This window comes from Natrix helvetica, assembly GCF_964273705.1.
Source record: "Natrix helvetica genome assembly, contig: HAP1_SCAFFOLD_195, whole genome shotgun sequence".
NCBI classification, from domain to species: domain Eukaryota; kingdom Metazoa; phylum Chordata; class Lepidosauria; order Squamata; family Natricidae; genus Natrix; species Natrix helvetica.
In genome coordinates, this window is record NW_028113581.1 from 79,404 (window position 1) to 88,355 (window position 8,952).

Consider the following 8,952-nt stretch of genomic DNA (forward strand, 5'->3'; position numbering starts at 1 on the left):
CTTTGGGGCTTCATCTGAAGGAGGAGAGCCAGTTCTGTGGAGGGAGGGAGAGGGGGGGAAGTGGGAGGGGGGATCTTGGCCTGAAGAACCAACTGGAGCTTCTTCTCTGCTTGGAACGCTCTCCTGCACTGGGTGAAGTTAAGGGAGACTCTGCCCGGAGACCGATGACACTGCAGGAGGGAGGTTTCCCATTGGTCCTGCTTCTTTCTGGACCCTCCCAATCCCGAAGTTCGAGGTAGCCCCATTCTGGGCTCGGCAGCCTTTCTGCAATTCCTTCGCTTTGCGGAGAGAGGGAACCAGTGGGGAATTCCACTGCCTGAGCCAAAGTGATCTTGAGACAGGTAGTTTTCTTGGGGGGGGGGGGGGGGTCAGGAGGGGGTTGGGGGGCACTCAAGAGGGGGTTAGGGGGCAGGCCGAGGCAATTCAGCCGCTTCTCATAACTGCTCATACAATTCAAAACAGGTTCTAGCGAACTCGTGGGAACTGGCTAAATCCCACTCCTACCTGTTTTCATGTTGGGCCAAGTGATACACCCCCGCTTGTGGGCAGACCAGAGGCATCTGGGGGGGTCAGCGTGGATTTTAGACTGACCTCGGTCTGCTCCAAACTTTTTTTACCTGCTTAAAATGGAATTTGCAAAGTGACCCGAGTGGCAACCAGAAGCCATTCTGAAACCTCAGGCTGACTCCTGATCCACCCAAAATCTCTGTGGTTGGAAAGCAGAAGACTTTCCATGGGTGCCTCTTGCTAGAAACCTGGATGTCCCCCTCTACTCTCCCTCCCCTCCCCTTCTTGGACTTAGATGAATAGGCGGCATTGAACGCTTTCACTCCACAATCCAGAGCATTTGGTCAACGAAGAGGCTGCCTCTACACAGGATCCCCTCAACCTCCTCCCAGAGAGAGTCTCATTCTTCCCTGGGCCTCTTCTCCAGCGTTTCACACACACAAGCCGACTTGGAATAGAAGCAGGGACAAATGGACAAATGAAAGAGTGGGAAATTAAAGGGACAGAATAGTGTTAGTTGTTGCAATTTTCATTCTCTGGTGGAGGAAGGAAAAAAACAGAGTGGGGATTTCTAAAAGGTAGATGCTTAAATAATAGCAAACCCAAAGTGAAACCTCAGACAGCTGTTCCGGTAGATGCTTTCTGTGAAAGGGGTTTTATCAGGAGATCAAGAAAGGAGGACATAATAGTGATGGAGAGCAGGTCAATCCCTGCATCCCAGGTCATTCTGCCATTCCAAGGCTTCTCATGGAGATGATCCAACAACACAGTTAGAGCAGGGCTCATACAGCTCTCATCTTACCTCTTAGGATCTTACTCTCTCTCTCACACATACACAAACTTTAAGTTTCTGTCAGTAGGAACAAGTGCCTCAATTATTTTTCATAAGGTGTCTGGTTCATTGGTAGTTGCTGAATATTACATTCCTCTGAATGACTTTCACAGAGTTCTCTGTGAAAGAGCAAGATTTATTGAGCTGAAAGGTAAGGGAGCTACAAGAATTTCAGTCACTCAAAAATTTCCCATTTTGAAACACATGGATATGATTTTCTTTAACTTCTGCATACTATCTAAATGTAAAGAATATCACCTTTCAAATAAAAGAAACTTTAATAATTCTTCCAATATCATAATGGTGTTATATCTCATGTTTTTACATTTATTCTGGCTGTGAGATGCTCCTTTGTGTTCAGATCTGGCCTCAGAAGGATAATGTAGCACTTGGGGATGAAGATGCAGCCCAGCAGCCCAGCACTGGAGGCCAGGATGGAGAAGACCTGAACAGCCACCATGTATTTCCCTTTGGTGCTCAGGTAGGTGGGGACAAAAGTCACCCAGACACTGCAGAAGACCAGCATGCTGAAGGTGATCAGCTTGGCTTCGTTGAAGGCCCCAGGCAGATTCCTGGCCAGGAAAGCCACCGTGAAGCAGATGGCAGCCAGGAAGCCCATGTAGCTGAGGGTGACGTAGAACATGACAACAGCCCCTTCGTTGCATTGCAGGATGATCTCTCCAGGCTGGGAGTGGAGGTCAGAGTCAGGGAAGGGGGGAGAAACTCCCAGCCAGGTGGAACAGATGATAATTTGGAGAGCAGAAGAAGAAAGGATGATGGAGTTGGCCAAGCTCTTCCCCAACCATCTCTTCACTTGGTTTCCTGGTTTTGTGGCCAGAAAAGCCAGCACCACCGTGATGGTTTTGGCCAAGAGAGAAGAAACGGCAACTGAGAAGATGATGCTGAAGACCGTTTGTCGGAGAAGGCAGGTGGCTTTCCTTGGTTGACCAATGAAGAGCGAAGAAGACAAGAAGCAAAGCAGGAGGGAGACCAGGAGGATGTAGGAGAGGTCCCGGTTGTTGGCTTTGACAATGGGAGTTTCTCCATATTTAATGAAGATGATTAAAACAAGGCCTGTGATTAGAAAGAAGAGTAGGGCAAAAGAGACCAGGATGATGCCCAGATGTTCTTCATAAGACAGGAAGGTTATAACTTTGGGGATACATTGGACTCTGTTCTTACTTGGATATTTATCATTCGGACACTTGGTGCATTTTTCTGTATCTGAGAAAGCCAAAAAGCAATATTTTTTTAATATTCTGGTTTTTTACTTTTTAAGAAATACCTTTTTTTGGACAAAGCCTGATTCCAGGAATATTTTCCAAGATTGGTTAATTAATCATTTCACAGAAAAAAGATAGTAGAATTTTCTAATACCTTTATAACTAAGGCATATAAAATTGCAGGATTTCTAGTGCATTTTGAATAAACAAGAAAAGAGTTGAGCTTCAATTCATGCTTTAATTTGCACTTTCTATCAAAATGCTGTGGATGAATCCATTTCCACCAGGCCTTCCTTTCCTCTGGTGTCACCCACCTTCCTGAGTGGAGAAGGTCCCCTCCGGACAAGGAACGCAGTCATAGCAGCAAACTGGCTCTCCTTCTCGAGCCCTCTTGACAAATCCAGGATGACAACTTTCCACACATCTGGACTGAGGCAGGGACTGAGCAGAAAAACAAGGAATGCCAAAGAAAAGATGTTAGGACTCTCCATCCATGGAAAATTAAGGTAGAAATGGCTGGCTCCTATTTAAATGATTGTCCATTAGGACTCCAAGATTCTTCTCACAGTTACTACTTTTGAGTGAGGGACCACATATACGGTAGCTGTGCATTTATTAGTTATATTTGGACCCTCCTTTTTGTCCAGAGAGACTTATGGTTGATAATCAAGGTAGAGGTTTAGAACATCCTGTGCACTCAACTTCCCGAATATCACTTTCCAAAAACAAGGAAGTTGTTTTGGGAAGAGCAGACTGGGTATAATTAGAACCTGGCTAGGGAATGTGAAGATCAAGTGAAGTCCTATCTATACTTAGAACTTGTTTGCAGAGCATGAGGTTCCTGGCTTCCCCATTGAAAGAGGAGGTCTTTAAGGGCTACAGCCTGGGCCAACGCCCCAACCATGGCTACGTGACTTGTCTATCATAAAGGCTATAATAGCAAAATAATCCCAATGATTATTTTAGGCAAGGAACAAGCCAGACTGAGGCAACCAGCCCCACAATGCCAACACCTGGCAGCCTTCCTCGCCAGTTCAGTGTGGAGATACCAGATGGCAAAGAGGACAGAAAATGGCCTGATCTTTTCCCTAAATGCCACTTTGCATTAGCTGAAACAGTCTCCCTCCCTGAAGGACATCTTGGTCAATGTACTGTTGAAGCCTCCCAAGCAGTCTAAGAAGAGTTCTGCTCCTCACATTTAATTCTCAGGTAAAATCATCTACCCTGGGGACCAGGCTTAGCCCCCTTGAAATGGGTTCTAAGGTTTAGCAAAACATATTTAAAACACCAACATTTCACCCACCTTGTTGTACAACTTTAGCTGTGAAAGAGCATCTTGATGGATAATCAGTCTCTCTCTTTCAAAACTCCCCAGCTGCTCTGTAATGAAATCCATGTGGGGGGAAACCAACATGCTGATGATGCTCAGATCTGCTATTATGTCTCCATTTTGGTCCAAGTACAGTTTCCTCTTGGAAATGTTGCAATACTCATTCTTCTCCAGAAACGGATGGAACTGGACGAGAAACACGAAGGGATTTTAAAGGCAGAGTCCTTGGTTTCTTATCCCACAAGGTCTTTTAACATTTCAATCTTTCTTCTAGAGCAGTGGTTCCCAACCTGTGGCTCATGGACCCCTGGGGGTCACGATGTCACCACAGCCCCCCCCACAAAGAACTGTTATGATTTAAATATAAGCCTTGGGGCTCCATAGCCACAAAAGGTATTTAAAGGGGTCCACGATGAAGAAAAGTTGAGAACTATTGTTCAAGAGTTGTCTAACTTGCAAATATTGTGAGTTGGGAGAGCAATGGCAACCACCGTACTATCTTCAAAAATGAAAAGGGCCCAGCAAAATTTGTCATTCATATTTTGAAAAAAAATATGTATTGACAAGATAGAACTGGCCAAATTTCTATATTAAAGGGAACATTTTGGAAAAGTTCACAAATAGTTTAAAGAAACAAAGAAAGAGATTATTCATAAACCTCTTGGGGAAAAGCAGGGTGATCAGCAGAAAAGGTGGATTTCTCAAGAAGAAAGTTGCCAGGTTAATCTTCTCCCAGGAACACCAGATTGGAAACTTGACCATATGAGCTAATTTTTTGAAACTCCACATCAAGAGAATTTGCAAGTCTAAAAGTACAAACCTTTCTGAATGTCTTACTCTGCCAGTGATGGAACTGGGGGCTCCCCCACCTTATCTGATCATTCCCAAGGCAGCATCTCCTCCACCTGTCCCCCAAGGTCATTTATTGACCTTTATTTCAATCCAGCCTTTATTATTTTTACAAATAAACCAAGTCAGTGAACCAGTGGTGGGTTCCTCCCGGATCGGTCTTTTCAGGCACTCCGCTCCGCTGAGGAAACATCTCCGTTCCCAGCCGAGCTGGTGGAGCGCAGGCAGGCGTAGTTGCTTCGCCAGGGGCGGGGCAAGACTGTACTTCCGGTTTCAGCGCCGGAAGGGAGCGCGAGAGCCAGGTGTAGCGCTGAAAGGGAGCGCGCAAGCCAGGTGGAGCGCTGAAAGGGAGCGCGCAAGCCAGGTGGAGCGCTGAAAGGGAGCGCGCGCGATCCGGTGCGATCCAGCAGGAACCCACCACTGCAGTGAACATATCCAACACACCTTCCTCCTGTTTCCCCACAGCAACCCTGTGAGGTGGGTTGGGTTGAGGCAGAAAGACCAACCAAAGTCTCCCAGCTGGCTTTAATAGCTAACGTGGGACTTGAACTCACAATCTCCCGCTTTCTAGCCTGGGCCATATCGTATTTTCACATATCACCCCAGTTCCTTAATAGATTGTGTGAACGCTGCTGATATAAATGGATTTCAACGGAGTATTTAACAACTTACATCTTTATAATTGAGTGAATTAATTAAGATAATTAGTTTCCATGTCCCTTATAAAACAAAAGTTTATCTATTCTTCTATATTGTCATTAATACAGGAAGGGTTTTAATAAAATATGACTTTGTAATGCAACAATTATAACAAAGGTACTTTGATGTCATTTTAAAAATATCAGCTTCCAAAACAATATTTATGATTTCTTAATAGGCAGAGGCACATAAGTAAATACCAGTATAAAATTTATGCTTTGTCGGTCTGTCTGTCTGTCTGCCTGGCACCATGTTTAGAGAAGACGTTGCAGAAAATCTGGCATAGGAAGGGCAATGAAGTGCAAACAAAGTTGCTGCCTTTAGCCTTGAAGACAAAAGGACGAGAACAGCCACATTGGGCTGAGGGAGCTGAACATCAGCTGGGACCATCTTTTCATAGGATCATGGAAAGGGTTAGAAGGACCTTGGAGAGCTTCTAATCCAACCCGTTACTCAAGGCAGGAGATTGATACCATATGAGCCAAATGGTTGTCCAGACTATTTTTGAAAGCCTCCAGTGATGGAGAACCACAACCTCAGGAGGCAATCTATTCCATTGATTAATTGTCAGAAATTTCCTTCTTACTTCTAAGTTGGATCATGCTTTCACTCGTTACTTTCTGTCCTTCCCTCTTATGCCTCGGAGAATCCCTCTTCTTTATGAAAACCCTTCCAAGTATTGGAAGACAGCTATAACAGAATAACAGAGTTGGAAGGGATCTTGGAGGCCTTCTAGTCCAACCCCCTATGCAAGCAAGAGACCCTACCATTCCGTGGCAAGCTGTTCCACTGGTTAATTGTTCTGTTAGGAAATTTCTCCTTAGTTTCAGGTTGCTTCTCTCTTTCTTTAGTTTCCATCCATTGCTTATCAACTTGCCTTGTGGTGCTTTGGAAAATAGTTTGAGCCCATTGTTGTAGGAGTCCCTCAAATATTGGAACGCTTCTATCCTGTCTCCCTTAGTCCTTCTACCCAAATCTCATTCTCCTGGTAAGCCCTGTGAAGAGGGGCGGGGTCATCTCCTGAGTTGTCAGGTTGCCCTGGGCTGATCTGGCCTCCTCTCCATTCTCCATGCTTGGGGATGGGGGGGAGGGGGAGGTAATTGCTCCTTTGCTCCACTCCCTGCCTTCTCCTCCCCCCTCGCCTGGTCATCCTGTGCCCCCTCTCCCTCACTGAGGGACCCAGGCCTTCCTCATCCTGCTCCTCAGGCCATTCCTCCATCGGCCCTAGCTCCGTCTCGTCCTCCTCCTTGGACTTGGGCTCCGATGGGTCCATAACACAAGCTGTCCTCAGTCAGGAAAGCTTTAAGTGGGATTCCTGCAGGGAGGAGGCCCCTGGGCATCGTTCAAAGTTTTACGGGTAAAATCCCATGATGCTCATTCTTAACTCCTACCTACAGCAATCTATTGAAAAAATGTATACATAATTTTAAAATTACTCATGTTTAATGTTGAAGTTAATCCATCATAGTGCCTTTTCTTTCAAACATTGTGCCCGAAATGATTACTCACATTTTGTATCATAGGGAAGTTGAGGTGGTTCCCCTCTGGATCCCTTCTCCAAAGGAACTAGGCTGATGGATCCTTGTCGATACCCCTTACCTGCCACGGCTGCAGCCTTGGAGCCCCCAACCTCTCTTCACCCTCCTTCCTTCTTCTCCTGGATCGGGAGGAATAGGCGGCATTCAAGGCCTGAGCCAGAGTCTTAACGACATTAGAAAAAGGCTCTTTGCTTGTGGTCTGAACACCTATATACACCCCTCCGACATAGAGTGGCTCCTTCTGGGTGCATCTTCTGCGGCCTTTGACAGAGCAGACGTGCTTTGAAAAGGAACAGCGAAAATACTCATCATGGAACTGGCGATCCACGAGGACACTGGGTTCAAAGCCCTCATCTTTAGCTCCATTTTTCAACTGGGGAGGAAAGCTCCAAAGACTATGGACATACTTATAAAATTTGTGACTTCTCATGATCAAAACACCCAAGGCTGACAAGATCCAGACTTTCCCTTCAATGGGTCCTGGCAAGCGCATAAATGTTACATGGAAATGACGGATTCTGTCCAAAAGGGGACTATTTTCTATAAAGTGGACAAAGACGTTGACTTGTCTCCACTTGGAGATGGCACCCCTGAGGGATGTTCTTCGTCCAGTTGTTGAGAATCGTTGTGACATAACAACACAAATTCCATTCCGGACAAGAACAGGACTAAAGGTCCTCATGAAATTTTCTCCATTTTGTGTGTCTGAAGCAAAGAGGCCAATCAAGGTCCATCTGAAATGGAGCAGCAGTTGGACAATTGCTGGGTATTGGAATCCTTCTTTTGGGAACATCCGATAGAAAAAAGGGAATTGACTTTTATCTCTTAGAGCCTCTGAAGCAATTCCATACAGAATCTGAAAGTTCAATAGTGATTTATATTGGAGGTCAATTTAAGACCAAAATATTAGCTTTTAAAAAATGCAACCTAGGCGACACGTACATATTAGAATAATTTATTGTTGATGAGCCATTAGGCCTTATCAACGTAACAATTATTAATCACAGAACATTATTAGGTTCATGTATTAAAAACAGACTGCAAGACAAAATTAAGCGAAAAAAGAATGAAATAAAGAATGTAAATCATTTCTGTATCACCCTGAGGTTTATTACAATCAAACCCACCTATTCAACTGAACTGTTTTCTCAAATAAGGGCCATATTAAAAGAATTTTTAAATTCTGACTCCACAGGAAATCTGTTATTTTAATATATGACCCCAATAGGTTATTTGTCTAATATGCAAGATGCTGATTTCTCTCTTTCTTGGACAGTTGACATTCCAGTAATATATGTATTACATCTTTCGTCCCGAATTGCCACAAATAAAATTCCATTGATTACAAGGGATTTGATTAAATCTTTTGCATTGAACTGCTGCTGAAATATTGGTCAAATAAATACCACCCTAATGTTTTTGCATTTCTGTGTCTCAATACTAGGAAATTTGGAAGTATTTTGATAGCTGCTCATCCGTCTCAATTAGCCAATCTTAGTAAGGATGGCTATATAGTTTTCTGCCTGGTATCCAAAATGCTTGTGGTGCCATTTTTATAGCTTGTTCCTAATACAAATTGTCAGTTGTACAAACCAAGATGTCTTTAATTGAAATGTCAGTTCCAATGCCGAGAATTTTGGGAGTCTGTCAAGTTCCATAGATTAATTGTACTATAATAACTATGTACTTAGACAAAGGACAAATTGTATAAATTCCCAATTCAGCTCTGAGGGGAGCAGATGTAATCCTTTTATCCACCCTCAGGATTCTCCTTAAATGCTGTGATTGTTCTAGTAGTCATATAGTTTTGGTACCAAAACTCAGTTTGGGGCTAATTTTGGAATTACATACTTTAATAAAGGGCAAGAAAAATGGATAGCTGTTTTTTTTTAAAGCAATAAGTTCAGTTGTGCCCTTTCTCTAAGCAAGCTGCATTGATGATGATGATGAGGGATCCAAAAGGGATCCAAGATT

The 8,952-nt window shown here is 44.1% G+C and overlaps 1 long non-coding RNA gene across 1 annotated transcript; it reads left to right on the forward strand.

Annotated features, from left to right (window-relative positions):
- Nucleotides 1–216: 216 nt before the first annotated feature.
- LOC309382325 lies at nucleotides 217–8,010 on the forward strand. The gene is made up of 3 exons (XR_014173660.1): nucleotides 217–341; nucleotides 1,701–1,820; nucleotides 6,964–8,010. It is a non-coding gene; the product is annotated as an uncharacterized lncRNA (long non-coding RNA).
- Nucleotides 8,011–8,952: the final 942 nt, after the last annotated feature.